At 50.3% G+C, this 24,988-nt stretch overlaps 1 long non-coding RNA gene across 1 annotated transcript in view; it reads left to right on the top strand.

Annotated features, from left to right (window-relative positions):
* The first annotated feature begins 492 nt into the window (after positions 1 to 492).
* Positions 493 to 24,988, top strand: part of LOC132658488 (uncharacterized) — a 38,726-nt gene continuing 14,230 nt past the window's right edge. The window contains exons 1-3 of the long non-coding RNA XR_009598181.1: positions 493 to 568; positions 1,216 to 1,290; positions 9,709 to 24,835. This is a non-coding gene — a long non-coding RNA (uncharacterized LOC132658488). The remainder of the gene's footprint in view (positions 569 to 1,215; positions 1,291 to 9,708; positions 24,836 to 24,988) is intronic.

Raw genomic sequence — 24,988 nt, 5'->3', positions numbered from 1 at the left:
CGGGGCACGTGAGGTGGGCAGAAAAGAAGTGAAGGAAAGAAAGTGTTAGTCGCTCAGTCGTGTCCAGCTCCTTGGGACCCCATGGACTGTAGCCCACCGGGCTCCTCTGTCCGTGGGATTCTCCAGGCAAGAGTACTCGGGTGGGTTGCCATGCCCTCCTCCAGGGGATCTTCCCAACCCAGGGAGCAAACTGGGGTCTCTTGCTCTGCAGGCAGACTCTACCGTCTGAGCCACCTGGGCAGAAAGTGCATCTAACATCCTCTGCTCACCCTTGGTGGCTCGCTTGGAGCCTGTGACCCCCTCGAGTCCCGCCCTTTCATCATCCATGGAGCAAGCCGGTTCTGGGACATCGCACGCAGGCAGCGCACTGCACGCGGGTCTCCCGCCTCAGCCTGGAGCTTGCTCCACCCCGTCTGCAGCCATGGAGTGTTTGTCTGCAGACAAGATGCCAAACCCATGTGTCCTATATAAACAAGGGTGTTTGTGGGGAGAAAAGCGGAAACTAGACTGGTTAGGCCAACTGGCAACCAGACAGTGGATGGAAAGAGAACCCGGAAGCCTGGTGTAGGTGAGACAAGAGAAAGGGCGAGAAATGAGTCAAGGGAGCAGGGAGACCCAGTGCTCAGGGTCGTGGCCGCCGGCGGGAGAGAGCTGAGGAGGTTCGGGGGCACGTGGGGGCCGCTTATGCTGCTCTTACACCAGAAATTGAGGGTCAGACGGGAAATACTGGACAAAAAGCCTTTGCCGGCTGTAAGACTCCAAGCACATGAATAGGGAGGGAGGGCAAGCATGGGGCCAAATCCAGGAAGGAAGCAGAGGAAGTATCAGAGGAGGGTGTCGTGGGTCACTTCATAGTATATAAAAATACCCAGTCACTGTGGTGTTCACCTAAAACATATAATATTGGATGTTAATTATAACTCAATTAAAAAGAAAAGAGATTCTAAGACCTTTAGGCTCAGAAGAAATGATCTAATTTTATTCCTTCCTTTACAAGTGAGAAAACTGCAGGACAGGAAGGTTAAACAGCCTCAGAGCAGGTCGCTGGGTCAGTGTGTAGAAATCACTCTGGATCCGGGTCTTCATTATTCAAGTATTGGTTACCCTGGATAAATATTATATCCTCTCTCCAAACAAGGTCACTTTTGCAGATACCAAAGGTTAGGACTTAGACATTTCTTTTACACAAAAAGCACATGCTTCCTTCTCACACAGGGCAGAGATTGAAGTGCTGCACTTTCCAGCCACGAAATGCCGTGAATTGTCAGCAACCACCGGAAGCTGGAAGAGGTGCGTAAAGCGGACCCTCCCTCAGGGCCCTCCGGAAGAAACCAGTCTGTTTTCCTGACCTCTGGCCTCCAGGACTGTGGGACATGAATTCCTCTTGCTTTGAGCCACGCAGTTTGTGACCCTTTCCTATGGCCACCCTAGGAACCACCAGGCTAAGGAAATCGCACGTGTGTGAAGCATGGAATTTCCTCAGGCATATAGCCCAGTACATGGCAACATGTGATGGCTTTCCACAGAGTCTGGATACACCTTCCACACGCTCTAGGTTAACTATAAAGCCTTAGCAAGCAGAGACAGGTGAGAGGGAACAGAGGACGGGCAGAGAGAGCCAGGACCAAGACAGGGGTTGTAACTGTCCGGTTTTTAGATTCTACAGCTGTGTTAAGGCTTCCCAGATGGCGCAAGTGGTAAAAAAAAACCCCACCTGTCAATGCAGGGGACTTAGGAGACTCAAGTTCGATCCCTGGATCAGGAAGATCCCCTGGAGGAGGGCCTGGCAACCCTCTGCAGTACTGTTTCCTAGAGAATCCCGTGGGCAGAGGAGCCTGGTGGACTCCAGTCCATAGGCTCGCACAGAGCTGGGCACGACTGAAGTGACTTAGCAAGGCTCGGCTGTGCTAAGGGCCATCTTGACCTGCGCTGCTCTTGGATGTTGGGGGATGAGCCAACAGTGATTCCTAGGGTGCCCGTAAGAAAGGGTCACAAGCTAGGTGGCTCAAAGCAAGAGGAATTCACTGTCTCACGAGCCTGGAGGCCGGAGGTCAGAAAGAGAAACAGCCTCCTGGGGTGCTGTGTTCTGAATCGAATTAAAGGGGCTTAAGCCCGGGGACGCCACCTGGTGTCCTTGCCTGATGAACTGCAGGGGATCAAGTCCACGTCCACCGGGCCCTCATCTTCCTCCCTGCATCCCTGAGGCAGCCCCGCCACACTCAGGTCCCAGCCAGCCCCTGCCAGGGTCCTCGCTGCCCTGCACCCCGCACCCCACCTTGCACCCTGCCCCCAACCTGCGGCCCGCACCCAGCCCCGCACCCCGCACACTGCCTAGCCCCGTGGACCCTCTCTGCAAGGAGTGGCCAGCCCCCCGCCGCAGGACCCACAGCACACCCCCCTGTGAGGCCACTTCGTCCGGTGGCCTTCCTTGTGTAATTGCCATCACAGATGCGGAGAGTGTTGCGCTGGGTTGAAAAGATCAGCTGTTTTAATTAGACATATGTCTCCCATGTCGCCTGGCGCTGACAGCAGTCACTCTAGGTTTTCTTGGTCCTGACAAGAGAAGGTGAATGAGGCAGAAGCTGCCTTTTCTCATTCAGTCTGGCCTGTCAAGTGAGCTTTGTATTTCTTTGTGGTGAAACTGCTCAGTCAGTTAGGCAGGGGGGCAAAGCAGAGCAGTTACACAGTGTAAGTCCTGGCGTGTAAGTCTGGGCTCTGCTGCTCTGCTTATGATTTCGGCAGCTGGTGAGCCCTTCCTGTGCCTCAGTTTCCTCATCTATAACTTAGGGCTGCTAATGGTGCTTGTCTCATAGGGTTTTTGTGAAGGTTATATGAGTCAGTGTCTTCCCAGATGGCTCAGCGATAAGGAATCTGCCTGCAATGCAGGAGATACGGGAGACCTGGGTTCAATCCCTGGGTTGGGAAGATCCCCTGGAGAAGGGCATGGCAACCCACTCCAGTCTTCTCACTTGGAAAATTCCACAGACAGAGGAGCCTGGAGAGATACAGTCCATCGGGTTGCAAAGAATTAGGACTGAAGTGGCTTAGCATGGCCGTATGAGTTAATGACATAAAGCACTTGAAGTAATGCAGAGTGCCTCATGGGCCTTCAGGTGAGTTGGGTTTATTTCAGTTCGTGCTCTTTGAGTACTTGCCGTCGTTTCCTGCTTTTAAAGCCACTGTTGGCAGGTGGCAGAGAAGCCATTATTGACAGGGTATAAAGCTTCTGCAGCCCTCTCTCTCTCTCTCACAAAACATCACTTAGGAAACTCTTTCTGTGAAAGTCTGCAAAATATTTGTTCTTTCTCCAAAGTACCTCCAACTCCATTATATCCTTTCTGAAGGTGGAGAGACTGATAACTGTTTTTACAGTCAGTTTGGTAGAGGTGCATCTTCTTACTTTTTGTAAAAAGCAGCTGGAATTCTGTATGTGCAGTCTTTCCTTATTCCTGGGTGTCCTTGAACTGGTGCCTGGGTTTAGGGGCAGTGGTTATGCTAAGGAGGGGCTTCCCTGGTGGCTCAGATGGTAAAGAATCTGCCTGCAATGCAAGAGACCCGGATTCGATCCCTGGGTCAGGAAGATCCCCTGGAGAAGGGAATGGCTATCCACTTCAGTGTTCCTGCCTGGAGAATCCCATGGACAGAGGAGCCTGGAGGGCTACAATCCACGGAATTGCAAAGAGTTGGGCATGACTGAGCGACTGCGCTTTCACTACGACTTTCTCTGTGCTGAAGCCCCAGAGACATACTGCTCATCAGACACCAGCCCGGCATGTTGTGGACACCCTGTAAAGACTTGCTCCCATTCTCTGCTCTTCCGACTTGTTTACCAGTCTGAACTATTACTACAGCCGTAGCCAGACTCCCCTGGCCCCACCCCGTGCTGATGATGCCCACGTGTGGACTGTGGTTCTGCATGTTCAATCTAGTGAGCGAGGAGAAAAGAAGCACGAATGATGACCTCACAAACAAAGGTAGCCCCTCGGTCACTGAGCAAAGATGCACTGATTTGGTAGAACCATATCCTTGAACGATGCATTTTCTCTGCAAATTTGTCTTTGATTGAGAAATTCGCTGCTCTGGGTGAGCGGGGTGGCTCTTCATCATGATGCCTGATACCCGCCTGGTGTTTGAATCAGGAGGGCCCTCTTGTAGCTCAGGGTCACAGCAGAGGGGATCAGCTTATTTTTACTTGCCTGTAACCAAGAGTTCACTCCAGAACCAACCCTGGCTACGTCTGGGAAGCACAGAAAGAAAGCTCATCAAAGGAAATGAGAAACAAATCCGCGCTGGTTTCTAAGAACCCCTGGTGGGGGCTGCTGAAGGGAGATAACTTCCTTTCTCCACTGCAGGGACCCTGGCGATCAAGAAATACAGTGGGTTTTCAGGGAACCGTCACCTAAAACAATACCACTTATGTGTGCCAGGCAATGCCATCCTTTGTAGCAGCTTTTCTGCACTGGCTAATTGCCGATGTACTAAACCAATTGTGTGCAGACCCCTGCCCCTGAGGATCTAACTTCTCCAAAGCTGTCCTTTCTGCCCCTTGCTTTGTCACAGAAATGAAATGTATTCTCTTCCCTCCCTATGGGGAAAACAGTTGCCCCTTTAAGGACTTTGGCATGGGCCTTGAATCACCTGCTGAGAGAGCAAGAAAATCAGAAAAATCTATGTAAACACTGAGGCTCCCCTTCGCTAGACAATGACCAGAGTTCTTACGGCCCAGCCCCCTACACATGCGGGCCCTGGGCTCAGCATTCTGAACGCTGACCTGTGTCCTCTCTTTACGAGCTCCAACTTATTCGCTGTCTCCTCTTGTTCTCATTCTCTAGGGCATGCCTTTGCATTAGGCCTCCCGAAGGACACTCACGATGGCCCCAGAAATTCAAGCCAAGGCTCACACGATGGGCCAGATGGCTTTCCTTCTCTGGTGCCAAAACCGTGGCGACTCTCTGAACCTAACACTCTCACGTGGGAGCTAGAAAATGACTACCCAGGCCAGGAATGCGTGCTCTGCATGCTGAGTCTCTTCAGTCGTGTCCGACTCTGTGCGACCCCATAGATGGGAGCCCACCAGGCTCCCCCGTCCCTGGGACTCTCCAGGCAAGAGCACGGGAGTGGGTGGCCATTTCCTTCTCCAATGCATGAAAGTGAAAAGTAAAGTGAAATTGCTCAGTTGTGTCCGACAGAGACCCCATGGACTGTAGCCCACCAGGCTCCTCCATCCATGGGGTTTTTCAGGCAGGAGTGCTGGAGTGGGGTGCTGTTGCCTTCGAAATCTGTCCTCTATTCAGAAGCAAAATGACTGGTTATTGTTGAGGTCTGCGCCTCTGTGCTGGCTGCTGCTATTTACTATTTATTTGGCTGTCTTGGGTCTTGGTTGCAGCTGTGGGATCTTCCTCGTTGCGGCTGGAGGCCTTAGTTTCCCCTCAGTGAGTGGGATCTTAGTTCCCTGACCAGGGAATCAAACCCACGTTCCCTGCATTGGAAGACGGATTCTTAACCATGGGACCACCGGGGAAGTTCCGCACTGGTTGTTAAAGAGCTCTAATAAAGACCATGGGACAGCCTGCCCAGAAGGCCAAAGGAGCTTCCCGCTTTCTGGAGGGAGCCCAGCACGTTCTTGAGTGAGCCCCAGGCAGATGGACCCGCTCTCATGGGTAGAGGCTGGAAGGGCAGGAAGTCTGCATTCAAGCTTCCTGGAAAGTTTTGCTCTGCTGTGTGGAAACTGTGCTACGCTCTGCTGCAGACGGAGAAGTATGAGCCATCTGAAAGGCACCCTCAGCCTCTGTTAGGAGACGCTGGACTGTTCGAGTGTGTGTGTGTGTGTGTGTGAGTGTTCGAGTGTGTGTGTGTGTGAGTGTGTGTGTGTGTTTGAGTTTGAAGGTTAAAATGCTTTGTACAGGAAGAGATACAGGTACTTTGAGGAGATTGTTTCCAGCTGTAGGCTCTGTGTTGACAGTTCCTAGCTGCCGAGAGGATGGTTGTATTCAGTTTCAGTTCAAACAAGAACTTCCTCAGGAGACTGAAAGGTCTGCTTCCCAAAGTTGTATGTGCTGAGGGCACCTTCTGACTGAGGAGAAGGTGAGTGCACCTGAGCCCCTGCTGGAGACATTTCAGCATCAATAAATAACCATGTCCCACCATGGCCAGAGGACAGCCAAGCAGCTGCTCTAAAGGGTGGAAGTGAAGTAGAAAAATCCAGAGTCATGTGACTGTATGAAAACCTGGAGAATTAGGTTTTCCCTACCAGGGACATTAAAAAGCAGACATTGCTTTGCCAACAAAGGTCTGTCTTGTCAAGGCTATGGTTTTTCCAGCAGTCATGTATGGATGTGAGAGTTGGACTATATAGAAAGCTGAGTGCCGAAGAATTGGTGCTTTTGAACTGTGGTGTTGGAGAAGACCCTTGAGAGTCCCTTGGACTGCAAGGAGATCCAACCAGTCCATTCTGAAGGAGATCAGTCCTGGGTGTTCATTGGAAGGACTGATGCTAAAGCAGAAACTCTAATGCCTTGGCCATGTGATGCAAAGAGCTGACTCATTGGAAAACACCCTGATGCTGGGAAAAATTGAAGGCAGAAGGAGAAGGGGATGACAGGATGAGATGGTTGGATGGCATCACCGCCTCAATGGACATGAGTCTGAGTAAGCCCTGGGAGTCGGTGAAAGACAGGGAAGCCTGGCATGTTGCAGTCCATGGGGTCGCAAAGAGTCAGACATGACTGAGCAACTTTCCCTTTCACTTTACCAGGGGAATCACAGCAAAGCATAGAGCATTCTGTGAGGGAGAGAGGCTGGGAAGAATGTGACCAGTGGAAATCCCTGATATTTGATGGAATGGCCAAAAGGCTGGGAAAACGAGGAGTCTCAAGCTTAGTTTTATGAAAACGAAAGTGTTAGTCACTCATTTGTGTCTGACTCTTTGTGACCCCATGGACTGTAGACCTCTAGGCTCCTCTGTCCATGGGACTCTCCAGGCAAGAATCCTGGAGTGGGTTGCCGTGCCCTCCTCCAGGGGATCTTCCCGACCCAAGGACTGAACTCAGGTGTCCTGCATTGCAGGCAGATTCTTTACAGTCTGAGCCACGAGGGAATCTCATGCTTGGTTTTATGGATACAAGTAATTTTGAGCCTGTGCTGCTTCAAGGCGGGCCTTTTCACTGTCTCAGACCTTTAGTGAAGTCAGCTTCAACAAAAAACTACTGCGTGAATGTATTTGGAAGAAAATCACGGAAAAGAGCTGAGTCCCAGGTCTTAGGGCAAGAGGATCGCTCTGCAAGGGGGCAGAGGGAGACACAGCCCGAAGAGCTTTGAGGAGTCGCTGGACTTGCCTGAGGACTTGCCAGTGTCTTGACCTTTCCACAGAATTTAAGATCAAGGCATTACGCCAACTTAACTTCAATCCCAAATGACACAGGGACCCCAGCAGCTGCAGCAATCAAAGCAGAAAGCACAGGTGAGTCACAGCACATAGGACACGACACTTAGTAGGTCCTCAGTGATTGGAAACCAAGATTAAAGGGGTGGTTATTACTGAAGACTCTGATTTTTGAATTGCCAAGCTTGTCTACTATGATAAGGAATTCTATTAAAATCCTGCTCCCTCTTGGTTAATTATGATCACAGATGTTTGCTTGTTGGATTATGACATCATCATGGCCCAGGTAGGGCCACCACCTGGGAGGAGCTTGTCTGGATGTCAGGACGGCTCCCAAGGAGGTAGTCCTCCTGCTTGCCCTGGACTTGACAAAGGCCAAGGTAATCTTGCAAAGGCGTTGGCCAACCACTGGCCAAATCTGGTTCGCGGGCCTGATAAGATTTAAAGGGGGCTTCCCCAGAGGCTCAGCCAGTAAGGAATCTGCCTGCAATGCAGGAGACCCGAGTTCGATCTCTCGGTCAGGAAGATCCCCTGGAGAAGGGAATGGCTACCCACTCTAGTATGCCTGCCTGGAGAACTCCATGGAAAGCTATAGTCCATGGGGTCGCAAAGTGTCGGACATGACTGAGGGACTGATACACACACACACACACACACACACACGCAAGATTTGAAGGATTGAAAAAGCAGAAGCCCCTCCAGGAAAACAAACAAGGAATGTGAGACGGAGATCATCTGAGACCAAAAAGCCCCCAAATGTTGGCCACTCGACCTTTCACAGGAAGTTTGCAGCCCCAAGGGTTAAGGCCATGCTGGCCGCAGACCCCCAGCCCGGAGGAGGAGGGGGGTTCCCCGATAGAGGGTGTCGCAGACACTCTGGGCGGCTCCAAGTCCAGGGATGCACCTGGCACTCAGTCTGGTCTAGACAGAGGGCTCGGGATCGAGTCCCCCCACCCCCCCAGGGCCCCACAGAGAGGCCAGGGCTGACTGGGGGCCTGGGCAGATGCTGGCATGGCAGGAACCCCACCCGCTGTCCCAGGACGCCGGGAGGGAGGCTCTGGCAGGAGCGGCTGGCTCCGCCACGGGAGGCGCTGGAGTGGGCCCCGTGGGGATGGTGGGAGGTGGGATGTAGGCCTGGGGAGGGGAGGAGGCTCAGCGGGTAGCCTGACCTGGGGGCTGAGCCCCGGGTGAGTGGGGAGATGGTCCGCCTCCTCCAGAAACCAGCGCTCCGGGTTGGTATGATCCTACCGCGTGTGTGCGTGCCTGCGTGCTCAATCACTTCAGTCGTGTTCGATTCTGCAAAACCATGGACTGCTGCCCGCCAGGCTCCTCCGTCCTTGGGACCCTCCAGGCAAGGATACTGGAGTGGGTTGCCATGCCCTCCTCCAAGGGATCTTCCTGACCCAGGGATCGAACCCACGTCTCTTGAGGGAGGATTCCCCTTTACTGCAGGCAGATTGTCTACCTCTGAGCCACTGGGGACGCTGAGATCCTGCCTCCGCCGTCTGTAAGCGGCCTGCCTCTGCCCCTCCTGTGTCTGAGCTCTTCGTTTGCAGCCTCTGCTCATGTTTCTCCACCACTCTGCTGGGAAAAGAGAGGACAGCCAGGCTCCAGGCTTCCCCAAACCCACCTTCATCCACACACAACCTGGGGGAGGTTTCCCATCTCCAACGGCGGCACATCTGGGGTTTGGAGTAAGAAAGACAATAGAGGGACCTCCCTGGTGGTCCACTGGTTAAGAATCCCCTTGTAAATCCAGAGACACGGGTTCGATTCCTGGTCAGGGAACTAAGGTCCTGCATGCCGCACGTTCCGCAACGAGAAACCTCCCAGACACAGTGACGGTCTCGCTTGCTGCGACTAGGACCCAATGCAGCCAGATAAATAGTTGTTTTTTTAAAAAAGAAAGACAATGTAATCTGACAACTAGACTTCACATCCGTGCGTTCTGTTTTGAATCTTGTTTGTTTGTTTGGGTTTTGGTGCTGCAGGCATTCCTGCAGAGTGGAGTCTGAATAAAGGCGCATTCTTCTCAGGGAACAAATCCCACTGCATCACCCAAGGCCAGGCTCTTAGGCCAAAGCATCTGGATGACGGTGTGGAATCACAGGGGCCACCTGAGAGAGTCAGAGGATGTGCCCCGGACAAGCCCTGGTGGCCACACAGGGTCTGGGCCCCGTGGGGTGGGGGCCCAGCTGCAATGACGGAGGCTGCGGGCCTGGGAGCTCGGGCGGCCTGAGCAGCGGCTCCTGGTGCTGGAACCTCGCCGCCCGCCCCGGCTGTGCCCGCGTCTGACTGCTGGTTGGTATTTCTTGGGCATTTTTCAGGAACCAGAGAAGTCCAATTAGGAGACGGTTGTTTCAAGCTCCCGGACAGAAGGGGTCCTGTTTGCTGTATTCCCTGCAGAATCCTCCTGCTCGTAACAGAGCATGCCTCCTGGAAGACACACAAATATCCGTTGATGCTGGGCATGTTGGAAGCTCTATTTTTAAAGGGAAGCCAGCTCATTTTATAAAGAAGAGGCGAATCGCTACCCAGGCAGGGTTTGGTGCAGCAAGCTATTCCAGAAATTCTTTCCTTCCAAACCCAGTCACTTCTTTGAGCTCCTAATGTGTGTGTAACTCTGGTGGAAACAGAAAGATGGGAGGGACTCAGGTTCTTAACTCGAGATGAGAAAAGGAACCAACTTGCGGCTGACTTTCCTGACCAGCCTCACTGTGCCGCGCTGTCTGCAGCTTCAGTTTCGAGCCCAGTCATTGCCTTCACATATTTCCTGAGTGGAGGAAAGGCCAGGTGGCTCAGTGGTAAAGAATCTGCCTGCCAGTTCAGGAGATGCAGGTTTGATTCCTGAGTTGAGAAGATCCTTTGAAGGAGGAAATGGCAGCCCACTCCACTATACTTGCTTGGAAAATTCCGCAGAGGAGCCTGGCTGGCTACAGTCCATGGCGGGTCACAAAGAGTCAGATGTGATTGAGCACGCATGCGTTTCCTGAATGGAGAATAAGCTCATGTCTTAGGAGTCAGAAAGCCCCGGGTTCCAATCCCAGCCTTGCCACAACCTGCTGTATGACCTGAGTCAGGTAAGCGATTTAGTCTAAGCCTGAGTTTTCATCTATGCAATGGAGATAACATAGTATCCATCTCTGAGTATGAGGAGTGAATGAAACAGTGGAGGTGGTGCATCTAGAAGGGTACCAGGAACACAGCAGAAGTTTAATAGAGTTTTAACATTACTATAGGACTTTTTTTTTTTGTCTTCTCTGCCTAGAACACAACATAACCCTCCACTCTTTCTCTAAGGCTCACCAGTATGACATTCCCCTGGGAGGAAGCTTCCACGGACATTTCCCACTCATAAACGTCTCTTTGTGCTTTCGTTGTAACCTGTGAACACTTCGTCCTTGGATTCACTGCCTTTATTTTCATGGTCAGCTCCGGTACCTGTCTCTTGGCCAGAATGAGAGCTCCCTGAAGTCAGGGCGCTGTGTTACTTAACCCTTCCCCTCCCAGCTTGCATGGCTTTGGGTCATGTTAGGGGTTTAAGCATTTGCTGGTTAAACGAAAGGCAATGTCGCATAGTTTAAGGGATAAACGATCGTTACAGATAGCCAGGGCTTATCTCAGGCCTGAGGAAGAGGCAAAAGGGACTAATACTTGTGGACTGTGTTCAAAGAAGGAAGGACAATTTGATAAAAAGAAGTGAAGGTTTTGATACATTATCTATATTTTTTTAAAGAACTCTGTTTAAACCGGGTGATGATCATGTGTTTTTGAGTTTAATTGCTGCCCTCAGCATAGTTATTTAACATTTGAAGTTTTCTAGCATTCTTGGATTGTTTAAGGGTAGTTCTATCATATTCCAGGGGTTCCTGGCTGGGCTCTAGTGGTAGAGAATCTGCCTGCCAGTACAGGCTACAAAAGAGACTCAGGTTCAATCCCTGGGTGGGGAAGATCCCCTGGAGGAGGGCATGGCAACCCACTCCAGTATTCTTGCCTGGAGAATCCCATGGACAGAGGAACCTGATGGGCTACAGTCCATATGGTTGCAAAGAGTTGAACACAAGTGAATTGACTTAGCACACAAACACACTATTATATTCCAGAGGTTGACATTGATACATTGGTTATATTTATTTCCAGCGAACATCAGAAGGTGTATTAGTGTACTGGGTATCAGATTTTATTTTTTTGTTGGTGGAGTGAGTCGTGCTTGTTGGATTGGTAGACAAGTTGTTCAGAATCCTTGCCTTCACATGAGGAGAGCATAAGCAATTCGTGTCCTTTGGAACGGCCTCCAGGTCTTAGAATTCCACTAGGTCCCGAGTCTATCGCTTAAAGAGAAGTCTGTCATCTGACCAATTAACTGAATCTTGCCGCTAGCGTCTTGTCACATCTGCTTTCTCGAGTGAAAGGACAGAGAACCGGGGCTTTGAGAGCTTACAAACCAGGCGGTCTGATGCCTGTTCCTGCTGGCTGATGAGCATCTCCGGGTGTCAGAATCCAGCTCGAGACTTGCATTTTCTGTGACAGGCTCAGAGGCAGAGGGGAGGACACTCATGGCCCTCGCTGCCCCCCACCACTGAAGCCTGCGGAGTGATAAAGGTGATACTCTGATGGTGAGCAGCCACTGGTTCAGGTCGTCGTGGACAAGCAGGCTAGGAGGCGGTGGCAGCAATGAAAATGGAAAAGGAGGAAAAAGTGTGGGCGGGACCCAGAAGAGAGCAGAACCAGCAGGACCTGGTGGCTGTGGTTCGATGGGTACTACAGTCTGGATGTTTATCTTCCCCCCGAATTCATATTGCAATCCTAACCCAAGAAGGTGATGGCCTTAGGCGCTGAGGCCTTTGGGAGCTGATTGCATGGTGGAGCCCCCAAGAACAGGATCCATGCCCTTGAACAAGGCGAATCTTTTCTGAAATATCTATTATCTGGCTGTGGTGGGGCTGTTGCTGCACGTGGCATCTCCGACCTTTGTTGAGGCACGCAGGATATTTAGTTTCGGCGTTTGACCCTTAGGTTTGGCGTGTGAGCTCCAGTTCCCTGACTGGGGATCGAACCTGGGTCCCCTGCATTGGGAGTGTGGAGTCTTAGCCACAGGACCATCAGGGAAGTCCCAGTGCCCTTATACAAGAGACCCCAGAGAGCTTTTTCTCCCTTTCTACCCTGTGGGGTACATGAAGTTTGTGACCTACAAGAGGGCTGTCACCCAACCATGCTGGCACCGTGATCTCAGATCGCCAGCCTCCAGAGCCACGTGAAACACATTTCTGTGTTTTACAGAAAGTCGCCTGGTTTGTGACATTGTTATATGAGCAGCACCAGGAGATGGAGACGGGCGCTGATGCTGACCTTGCACACAGAAGAGGCTTGGCTTCTTTGTCCTAGAGGCAGACTCCCCTAAATCTGAGGGCGAGTTTGTGTAGAGGTCCAAGGTGTCCCCATAGCTTACTCTCCAGGTCATACGTTTCCTGGGAGCTTACCTTCTATTTGCAGCCTTCTGTTTTACCCAGAAACCCATCCCCAACATCCCAATTTAGAAACAAATATATCTTCTGCCCTATAACATGGCTTTGGAAAAAGGGTTTTCTATGCATCAGGGGATGTAAAGGGAAAGCACAGCCGTAGAACATATTTTTGTTGGGCATGTCACCGTTGACACTTGGGGACTCCTCGACTGTGAAACAACAGGTCCTTTGTGATCCTTTGAAGCTCCCTGGTTGAGCAGAACCTCCTATCTCAGCATCTTCCTGCTGTTTTAAGAAATAAGTCAACAAATAAAGATGAACATCACATTCTTTATTGTTGATATCCACAACATCATCAAACGAAAGAGAACACAAACCACTGTATTTTGGCTTTTTATTTGCCATCACTTTAATTGAGACCATCAGCTCTCCCAGGGAGCCTTGTAAAAATGCAGATTCCTGGGCCCAGCCCCCCTCCCAGGCTCTGGTTTTGCAGCTATGAAAGAGAGACTGTCTTTCCCACCAGAGAGCCAGCTGTGTTTTTGTTTAAGGAACCTTTGCTCCTTTGTTCTAGGACAGGCTACAGGCTGAGTGAAGGTGGAACTTTCCGTGTGTTCTGTGCCAGTGTCCATGTGGTCTTGTTTGGTGGCAGCTTCTCACTGCATTAGTAATAAACTGCCTTCGGGCCCGGGCCAGCTCTGTTCTCCACGAGCGCTCCCCCAGCTTCTCCATTTGGCTTCAGCCTTCTGTTTCTGAATCGGCCTTGGCAGGTTTAGAAGGTGCCTTGGAGACATTTCTGTGCCCAGTGAGCAACTTGACTTGGCACAGGGCTCTGGCCAAGAGGGCTGATGGGGAGAGCACGGTCTAGGCTTCCGGATGCAGCGTGTGACAGAGAGACTGACCGGGGGAGGAGACTTCGGAGAAGACATTTCTAAGGTTTTCAGAGACACGCAGGCAGAATCTGATTTTGAGGCATAAAAACACAGGCAGAGTTAAAATACAGGAAGGGGAACGGAGCTGGCAGCCTGCTGGAGAAGGTTGGAGAGGTTGAACGGGGAAGAGTCGGGGAGGTTGCCAGCTCTGTTCCTGTCCCTGTACTTTAACTCTGCCTGCTCAAAGCTTGGCCTAGGTGAAACGTGGCCGTTCGTGGGTGCGTCTGTATACATCTTCTTAGGCCCTTAAACCTCAGTGTGAATGAATGTATTAGCATTGGGTCCTTTCCTGGAATCAGGAAAGAAAAGAGAATGATGGTTGGACATGAAAAGCAGGAAGGGCGAGGGGGACGAGGGGCCCCGAAGACCAACTCTGGCTCATTGGCAGCCCTGCCTGATACGGGGAGGGTGCGGGCTGTACAGGCAGGCGCACTCACAGCAGGCTAAGGGCGCAGGGACCCGGGCTCACGCGTTCTTTGGAAACATTTCACACGAAAGCCCTGAACTTGAATGGATACAGAAACGTCTCCAACACCTTGAAGTCCTTATCTTTCTCGTGTCCCCCAGTAGTGTTTTTCTTTAAAGATTTTTTTTTTTAATGAGGACCATTTTTAGTCTTTATTGAATTTGTTTCACTATTCTTCCTACTCTGTGTCTTGGTTCCTTGGCCGTGAGGCATGAGGGATCTTAGTTCCCCGACCAGGGATCGAACCGTATCCCGTGCACTGGAAACTGAAATCTTACCCACTGGACTGTCAGAGAAGTCCCCGTCAGTGATGTTTTTGTTGTTTATTTTCCATTATAACTGATGCCAATGTATTGCGTATAGCTCCCTGTGCTGTACAGTAGGACCTTGTGGCCCGTCTACCTTATAAAGTCACTAGCTAATACACTCTGCTAATACAAAACTCCTGATGTGTCCGTCCCCCTGATTTAGCAATGATTTTTTTTTTTTAATCAAAAAACGTGGAAAAGACTTAGCCGTAGACTATATGTTTATGAACAGAATTAAATAGGAAATGCAAGTGTGTTGTTATTAGGGTAAAACAGACCCAACATAGCATCTGCCACTGAGCCATTTTTAAGTGCACAGTTCAGGGCTGTTAAATCAGTTCACCTTGCTGTGTAAGCATCACCAGCATCCATCTCCAGAGCTTTTTCATCTTCCCGAGCTGAAACTTTGTGTCCGTTGAACACTGACTGCCCATCGCCCCTCCAGCCCCTGGTAACCACTGTTCTTTCTGTGTCTATGAATGATGCCAGGATTTTATAATATGGATCCTCTAGGATACAGCTCACAAGCTTATACCCTAAGAGTGTCTCTCTCTCCTTGGATAAAACGAGTTGCCTGCTCTGGTGGGTTTTCCTGTGTTTTGACCATTTGTGTCTCCAAGAGCCCTTTTACTGCAGGGCCACCTTCCTCCTGCGCTCCCCTGGTGTCTCAGAGGTAAAGAATCCGCCTGCAGCGCAGAAGCCACGGGAGACCCAGGTTAGGTCGCTGGGTCTGGAGGATCCCCTGGAGGAGGGCAGGGCAACGCATTCCAGTACTCTTGCTTGGAGAGTCCCGTGGACAGGGGAACCTGGTGGGCTGCAGTCCATGGGGCTGCAAAAGAGTTGAACGTGACTTGGCGACTCAACAGTAACAGCGCTGGCAGGTGACTGGTGGGTCTGCTAATCCGATCAGTCTTAAGATATCGCTGGGCGGCTCCAGGCGTTCAGCCACACACCGCATGCTCAGGACCTACTTGCTCTAAAAACCACAACAGACAGCAAGGCAGACCACCCCAGCTGGCTCGGAAACTGGCTCTCTGACCAGCCTGCCATCTCTCAGGGAGGCAGGTTCAAGGTAGCTAATAAATAGCTTGGTTGTAGTTTTTGTTTAGCTCTGTGAACTTCACAGGCAGCTTAACTGCAGTTGCATAAGCGAACCGTGTAATTGGGCCCTTTCCATCTGCCGTCCTCACCAGGAGGACTGCTCTGACTGAGGATCCTTATTTGGGGTTAATACTGAACCAAAGGGGTGTTTAAAGCAAGAGGGGAGAGCAACGCACTGCTTTTTTTTTTTTTTTTTCAACTCAGAAACCTTTGAGATCCAGTTGTGTCTAACTCAGCCATTCTCTCCTTCCCTTCTGGATTCTTCTATAGCTTGTCAATGGGTATCTAAATCCTAGCTACTGTGTAATTGATCGGCTTCCTGGTTTAATTACCTAGCCAAGCATATTCTCAACCAATCAATTTTGCTCCTGAAATGCCTGGCCCTGCTCTGGGGAAGGAGGGGGGTCAATTAATCCTTGTTTGCTTTTTAATTCCTGTTCCGAACATAGTACATTCACACATGGGTTAATTTTTAAATCCACTCTCCTCTTACTTCACTGCTTTCTTTAATTCGCCTGGAAACCTCGGTGACACTAAAACCCTATCAACCTCTTCTTATTGCTTATGCAGCCTCATTAAATAGCTCAGCAAATACCTGACCTGGTCATTTCCCAGACTTCCCTAGTAGCAGCTGCCCAAAGTCCTCTTACTTCTTCTGTTCCGAGCTGCAGCCCTTCAGGGCGGGGTTTTCAGGAACTGCTGACACCTCTCCGTCTCAAGCGCTTCCCCTGTGGCCCAGTGGTCAAGAATCCCTGCGATGCAGGAGACCCGGGTTCAATCCCTGGGTTGGGAAGGTCCCCTGGAGGAGGGCATGGCAACCCACTCCAATATTCTTGCCTGGACAAGCCCATGGACAGAGGAGCCTGGCGGGCTGCAGTTCACCAGGTCACAAAGAGTCGGACATGATTTAGCTACTAAATAACAATAACAACAACTCCATCTTAATCTGGTGTGGAAGGGATGGGGGGACTTTCCTTAGGCCACCTGAAAGCCTGTTCCCAGGTCCTCTTTCTCAGTAAATCCAGCAAATCTGTGAGCCCAGACCCCACTGAATTTTCAGGGATTTAAGAGGCGAGAATATGTATAAGGTATCAGGAGCCACGGACACAGAAATGAGTCAGTGTCAGCTCGTTGCATCTGCTTTGGCAATGACCTTGCCAGGCATGTGAACAGAATCTCATCCTTCTGGTTTAACGCTGATGTTTACTTAAGCTGCAGCTTGCAGAGTTCAGAAAATAGCAGGAATGGCAGTCTGACAGTCAGCACCGGAGAAATGAGTCCCAGGTACGTCTCCCCTCCCATCCCGAGCCTCTGACCCAGCCAGGAGTCCCAGGAGTACCTGGGCTGAGTTTAGACACTTTGAGCTCCAGCCGCAGGCTTCGTCTCTCGGCCAGGTGGTCAGATCTGTCCAAGGTCCAGACTGGTTTGATTCTGGTGTGCAGCCAGCGTTGTTGGAATATACCAGCTTTACTAAGTAATTTAGTAATGTACTTTAGTAATGTGCAGTCGGCTTGGGTATAATAACCTTGAAGCCGAAGATCAGTCAGAAAAGCGTTAAGCAGGTCTACCGGGAATCTTTTACAGCATCTGAGCGGCCTGCCTGGATTTGGCTAATGCGCGTTTCCTCTCGCCTGACAGAGCGCACAGCGCCTCCAAACCCGGGGGAGGCTCCCCCAGGGACGGCGGCCTCCAGCGCTTTCCCAGGATATTCATGCCGTGGGACTTGGCGGCTCGCAGCTTCTAAGCAGTTCTCAAAAGCGAGCTAGGAAGCAGGCATCTGACCTTTGGGAGTTCTGATCTTGTAATTTTCGGCTGGAATGTTTAATATGATAGCTAAAAATAAACAGGAGAACAGGTACTTTTCATAAGTCCGCTGATAAATCTCGGAAAAAGTCTGAGGAGTAAAACATTACAGTCGTTTCTGGTATCACGGAGAGAGGCTGAGCAGAGACGCAGAGCAAGGCTCCTAGGCTCCCTTCCTGATCAGGCCCAGCTGCTCCCCAGGTGCCCCAAGCCGTGACTAACGCAGATCTGACCCGTACAGATTGTCCCGGGGTGCTGATAGCAGCATTAGCGACCTGGCCGAGATTGTGTTAGAGGTCCTATTATGCACGAAAACACAGCTAAGCAGCTAATGCCAGGCAGCAAGGCCGCGGGGGAGCCGACAGCTCCCAGGAGAAAGGCCTTTTGTTTTCAGGCTTATGGGGCTCCTGTGGGCTTATTCCCAGGGTTGTCTGTGTCTTTACTCTCCTCTCCTTCCAACTCTGCCCCCAAAGCCACCAGGCGAGAACGAGAGTGGAGGGCTGTAAGCCTAAGACGACTGATCTAGAGCGAAAAATAAAACAAGAGCCTGTAGGAGGGCGAGCATCCTTCTTCCGTCCCACGTGGAACCATTTTGGTGACTTCCACAGTAAAAGCTATTTGGGAGTCTATTATTCCCATACATTTTTGTGGTACAGGTTCTGTGCCTTTAACATCCAGGATGCTCGTTTAGCAGTTGTTTTGACTTCCGCAAAATCTGAGTTGTGCAAACCTGTCTGGGTGGGGCAATTGCATAAGCTAGGATGTTACAGTGTTCAGCTTCTGGGTGGTTGACTGGGATTGAATGTATCAGTGACTGAACCCAGAACTGGAAGGGTAGGAAAAAATCCTACATAAACACATGCACACATATGTGTCTGTTTGCTTGCTTAGCTATTTAACATCTGTCTTAGCTTGAATTTCTTGAAAGAAGAGCCTAAAAGGGGCTTGCTTGCCTGCTAGTCATTACTTGGGAGCGTCCCCAACACCACGGAGCAAATGTGAGACAGGGCAAGGAGACAGCGCGGGGAACGTCAGAACAGAGACATGTGGCCCCGCCAGCCAGGCTTCAAGCATCTGGTGCTCCCTCCTGCTGGAACCTTCTGAGAAGCCTCCTGTGACCCTCTTAGAACTGGCTGCCCAAGCGGCCAGGAGGGACGGACTTCTCCCAGAGTCCAGCTGCCACTGCCCACGGGGCCTCACTCCCCCCAGCCCGCTCTGGGTGCCTGGTGAGCGTCGAGCAGCCCCATCGGGGGAGCCCCAGGGCTGGAAGCAGGAGCTGAGGGGACAAGGCTGAGGATGAGGCTTCCCTGAGCCATGTCCACGGGGAGCTGGGCCGAGCAGAGTGGACCTGGTCCCCATCGCGATGCCCGGGGCGCGGGGAGGCCAGGAGGAATCCTGCTGAAGAGCAGAGTGTCGTGGGAAAGCAGGGTGAGAGGCTGTGCCTCAGGGCGTGGGGAGCAGTGGGAGCTCTGGTGCAGCTCTGCGCTTCCTCCTTCAGCCTCAGAAATGCGGGTGCTCTCTTCCTCTGGGTATACGGAGGGCATCTCTCCCATGAGGGTCTCACGAGCTTCTTCAGGGGACACAGGGGAGGTCAGCGTGTCCTTCTTGCACTGTTAAGCATTGGGCCTTGCCTTTCTACCCAGCAAGAATTCTTTTCTATGGGGTCAGGGTTATGGACACGCAGATTCCCTCCGGTGGGAATCTCCTCCTTCTCATCTCCTCCCCAAAGACTGAGGAAGTCGGAGAAGCTGGTCCCTAGAAGTTAGAGAGAGCGGTGTAGCATCCAGAGATGGAACTGGAGGCAATTAGGAACACTTTCCTAATTGAAAAGCTTCATTGAGCAGCTTCGTCGCATTTCTTGCTACTTGGGGCTCATGAAATGTGGAAGCTGCGGTGTTCATTTGCAGCAGGAAAGAAACAGATGAATCTTCCAAGTACATTTTTGCCTAAAATTGCAGCAGCTACAGAAAGCAAGTAACATAGGAGAGAAAATAATTGAAATCAGTAAAATGCAAGAAAATCAAGAGATGGGGCTGAAAGCAGAGAGCAGCTTCCTTTAAGGGCGAATTCTGGAGCTATATGCTTTTTTTCCCCTCCCCCCCCCACAGGCTGGCCACTGCCCTGCAGACATCAATAGACATGGCATGCTGGTTTGCATTTCCAGGGATTCAGAATGAGAAAATCCTTATTTGTCAAAATGTAATGGCTTCCTCATGACACAGACTGAGACAGAATAACTGCAAAATGCATGTCTCACAGAGGACTTGTATTCAGAATATATAAAGCATTTTAAAAACTCCCTTATTAGAAGATGAACAACTTGATTAAAAAGCGGGCAGAACATCTGAATAAAAACTTCACCATAGAAGAAGTACAGGTGGCAAATAAATGCACACAAAGATGTTCAGTGCCGTTGATTATTAAGGAAATGCCAATTAAAACTACACTGAACCAACACTTCACACCCACCAGAAGAGCCAGAGCTAGAAAGGGTGGCAATGTGTCGGTGAGGGGCCAGCGGAACCCCACATACCATCGCTGGGGATGGAGAGTGGTAGCCGCTTTGGGAAAGTTTGAAAGTTTCTGCTAAAGTTAAACATATACTCACTATATGACCCAGTAATCCCACTTTTTATTGTTATTCGTAACAACTCCAAATGGGAACCAATCCAGATGTCCATCAGCTGGTGAATGGTTAACTGCTTTGTGGCAAATACATACATTGGACCATCACTCAGCAATGACAAAGCATGAACAAGTCACACACAGGATAGTGTGGATGCGTCTCACGAGCGTTATGCCAAGTGAAAGAAGCCAGACACGAAAGTCTACATGTTGTGAGATCCTGTTGTTGTTGTCATTGTTTGGTTGCTCTGTTGTGTCCGACTCTTTGTGACCCGCCAGGCTCTTCTGTCCATGGGCTATGCCAGGCAAGAATACTGGAGTGGGTTGCCATTTCCCTCTCCAGGGAATCTTCCCGACCCAGGGATCCAACCCGTGTCTCTTGTACTGCAGGCAGATCCTTTGCAGCTGAGCCACCAGGGAAGGCCTTGCGTGACCCTCTTTGTATGAAATTCTAGAAAAGACAAACCGGATGGTAAGAGAACAGATCGCTGAATGCCAGGGCCTTCAGGAGGGGAAGGGGATTGACTGTCAGGGATGCGAGGGGACTCGGGGGGTGGAAATGCTCCATGTCCTGATTGTAACAGTAGGCAACTGTGATCAGCTGTGAACACTCAAGAAACAGCACGATTAAATGACGAATTTTATTGTGTATAAATCATGCTTTAATAAAGCTGATTAAAATGTAGCTTTCTGAACAAAGAGACTTGACAACTTTTGGATAGGACATCAAAGGGGAGATACTTGTCATCCTCTGGGGACCCTCAGCCTGGCAGAGGGTGGACACTGTCTGCTCCCAAGCACAAGAATTACAAGCTGAGGCTTGGTGCTCGGAAACTCCCACATCTTGGAAGTAAGCACTGAGCTGGGTCAAGGAGAAAAGGGCATTGGAGGCAGGGCCTCCCTGGTGAATTCTTGGTCATAAAGATAAATTCCAAAGGATATATAAAGGATATATCCTCAGAAGGGTATAAGCCTGAACTAAATTAAAGATTTTCTTTTTCTTATAATAGGAAAACCAGGCAGCTCACCGGCTATAAGTGGTAAGGAATAAGATAAAGAAAAAAACTTCAAAGCTAAAGAATGTTGACATGCAGGTGCTAAGAGAGGCAAATTGGCTTTTCCACAAGGAGGAGGGTCACTCGCCCATTAGGCAGAATTCCTTTGCATGTGAGAGCTGCTTCGGTTACCCACACATGTCACAGCTGTCGAGTATTTCCCACAGGTTCAGCTTTCAGATCTCGGAGGAAGGGTATGCTAGAGACAATACCTAGTTTGCTGTTGAAACGCACACTTTTCCTTCCCCGGCTTTCTGGAAAGGCCTCCTGGAACCATAGGGAGAGGCAGCTGCCTTTCAGTTGTGGATTTTCGTGGCTGCCTCTCTGTCTCTCCTCAGCCTCTGTCTCTGCTGCAGTCAGATGCCTTTTCCCCTGCAGAACTCACTGCTAAAGAACACTTCGGTGGAACAGAGATTTACTTTTCTGAACGCCTTGGATAACTTTGCTGCCCTGAGGATCAGGTGGCCTCTGGGTCCCACTCATATAATTGTCTTCACGCTGCTGCTTCCGAATGGCATCGCCTTTGTGAGAATGAAGAGGGAAGAGCCCGCTCAATGCACAGCATGTGCTCAAGGTCAAGTTCTTACCTTTTTTTTTCTTTTTAAGAATTTTTTTAAAGGTTTTAAAAATAATATACATCTCTTAAAAGCTAACATGTGTGTGGAGTGTGTTAGTCGCTCAGTCGTGTCCAGCTCTGTGTGACCCCGTGGAAGGCAGCCCGCCAGGCTCCGTCCCTGGGACTCTCCAGGCAAGAACACTGGAGTGGGTGCCATTTCCTAATCCAATGCACGAAAGTGAAAAGTGAAAGTGAAGTCGCTCAGTCGGGTCGGACTCTTCAAGACACCATGGACTGTAGCCCACCAGGCTCCTCCGTCCATGAGATTTTCCAGCAAGAGTACTGAAGTGGGGTGCCATTCCCTCCTCCAGGGGATCTTCCCAACCCAGGGATCGAACCCGCGTCTCCTGCGCTGCAGGCGGACGCTTTATCCCCTGAGCCACCAGGGAAGCCTGACGTGTGCATGATGGGAAAGCGAACAAGAAGCAAAAAGCTGCACAGTCACAGGCGGTTCACTGTGCGGCGCGTCCCTCGGGCCCCGTGTGTGTGTGTGAGACCAGCCTCTGTGTGTGGTGAACGGTGCAGTCAGGGCCACCGCACGCGCGCCTGGAGGGTGAGCTGAAGTCCATGTGTGAGGCGTCTGGCCTTTCCAGATGTGTAAAAGTACGCAACCTATTTTGAAAACAGAGAGTTAAGGGAAACAGCTTGTAAGTATTTTTTTCTGTTAATTCATAGGAATAGTTGCATTTGGGGAGTGGAGTTGTCTCAGATATTTTTGATGCGGGCCGATTTTAAAGGCTGTATATTTTTGATGTGGGCTTTTTAAAAAATCTGAGTTGAGTCTGCTTCTGTTTCGTGTTTTGGTTTTTTGGCCACCAGTCGTGTGGGACCTTAGCTCTTCAACCAGGGGTCAAACCAGCAGCCCCTGCACTGGAACGTGAAATCTTAGCCACCGCACTGCCAGGGAAATCCCAAATTCGTACACCTTCAAGTCATTCTCTCCTCTTCTGCCCCAGTCTCCAGGCTCCAAGGGTGAGAAATCACACTAATAGGCGTAGTTTCATGGTTTTGGAACATAAAAGCTCACTCGCAAAACTATATCTGCTTGGATCAACTTCTATAACAAATCTTTCTCCCCACACTAATCGTATATCTGTACTAAGAACGTTGAAATAAACTTTCTACAGTATTTTAAGAATTATGTGGAAACTCCAATAACCAAATATCTGAATAGAGGATGAATGGTTTTCAAGTTAAATTTGTGGTGTTGTCAGTGTGATTGCGTGCAGGAAAACTAATCAGATATACTTGGGATTAAATCTGTGCTCTGCCAGTTCCTGTGTGACCTTTAGCAATTTACCTAACCTCCTTGAGACTGGGTTTTCTCTGTACAATGGGAATAACATCAGCTTTACAAGGCTTTTATGCGGATTAAATGCAAATGCCTATAAAGCACTAAGGCTAGTCCCTGGAATATAGGGAGGCGGTGCTGAAATAAGCAACCGTAAGTTGCGTGTACAAGGTGTGAGGGCTGGGGAGGGGCAGAATCCTCTGTTCTGTTTACTCTGCTAGCCCAGGGACTGCCTAATTTTTATGCTGAGGTTTAAATATGTGTAGGATGAAAGCCAATGAACCTAGTTACCGCAATCTTATAAGTCTGTTTACGTAATGGACTTTACGTAACCACTGGGTCTAGCAGCTTGAACTTTAAACTCCTGCCTAAACACAGCCTTCTGTGGGAACTTCTACTTGTTTTTCTTACAGTCTTTGGAACCATGGCCTTTTGACACTCTCCATATTTACTTTTTTATTCTGCTCATGTATTCAATAAAGATCTATTCAGCACCTCTCTGTGTCAAGCACTGGGCTAGGCAGTAGTGGACAGATGGGCAAACCTGCGCTCCAGCTGCTTAATCTAGTGGGAGAGGAAAGTCAGGACAAACGGTGAATGCAGCTTAGGGTGAATATTCCACGGAGGTGGGTCAGGATGCCTGATGGCTCACAAGGCTGCTGCTGATGAAACAAGTCAGGTGCAGAAAGACAACTGCTATATGATCTCACTTATATGTGAAATATAAGAAAGTCAAGTTCTGAGAAACAGAGATTAGGATGGTGCTTACCAGGGGCTGGGAGGTGGGAGAAATGGGCAGATGTTGGTCAAAGAGCTCAACTTCCAGTTACAAGATGAGCATATACCCGCGGATCTAGTGCACAGGGTGGTGACTGTAGCTAATAACGAATATTCCTGAAAGTTGCTAAGAGAGTAGACCTTAAATGTTCTCTGACCACACACACACACACAGATGGCAATGTGACTGGGTTTTAGCCAACTCTATGGTGGTAAGCATTTTGCAATGGCTAAGTGAATCATATCAACATGTTGTAAATCTTAAGAGCACATAATGTTATATGTCAATTATATCTCCATAAAGCTGGGGAAGAAAAAAGAAAAAAAGGCTACCACCTCATCCTGGGAGTAGGTCAAAGGGAAGGCTTCTAGGAGGAGGAGACACTTAGGCTGTCTTGCAGGATGGTAGTCATCAGCCAGGACGAACTGGTCATGGGAATTCTAGGCAGAAGCCATGGGAAAACACGAAGCTGTGGGCAGCTGCTCTTTGGTTAGGGCGCAGGCGTGCCCTGGGTTGAGATACGAGATCAGATCTGTAGTAAGGGTCAAGTCATGAAGGACTTGATTGTCTTCGAACTCTGTACTGAATGCAGAGGCGAGTCCCTGAGTGGTTTAGAGCCTGTAGTGATATAAAGCAATGTGCATTTTGCAATTAAAATTGTGGTGGCAATATAAACCAGAAGACGCGAGCCTGTGTGGGAGGCAAGTGGAAGGGAAGAGTCTGCAGGCAAAGCAGAAAGAAGGGCAAGAGGCAGAAGGAGGCATGGAGTGTGAAAGCTACCTGGCAACGAAGGCTGAGGGAACAGGGCATCCGTGTCACTACACAACGGGGAAGCAGAAGACGAGGGGAAAGCCCTCGGCCCGGTCTCTGATGACTAAGTGGTCGTGTGATCTCAGGGATTTTAGGGCAGCGATGAGGAGGGACGATCCTGTGGTCCAGGAGTGCGTGGGCGCGAGGAGGCGGGCAGGAAGCGCTGACCACGGCTTCCAGATGCTTGATCGTGCAGACGAGAAGGTGAGAGGATGAGAACTTAGAAAGGATGCCGTGGGGGTCGCAGGAGGGTGGTTGTCACTACTGGGGGCAAAAACCCGAGGACGCGTGACCGTAGAGGGCAGAGAGCCATATGGAAGCCTCAACAAGTCAGCGAGAGAAACAGGGCGAGCAGTG

Source organism: Ovis aries, chromosome 23 (genome assembly GCF_016772045.2).
Source record: "Ovis aries strain OAR_USU_Benz2616 breed Rambouillet chromosome 23, ARS-UI_Ramb_v3.0, whole genome shotgun sequence".
Classification (NCBI taxonomy): domain Eukaryota; kingdom Metazoa; phylum Chordata; class Mammalia; order Artiodactyla; family Bovidae; genus Ovis; species Ovis aries.
Note: the sequence above shows the minus strand (reverse complement) of the source record. Positions and strands in the feature narration are given on the sequence as shown.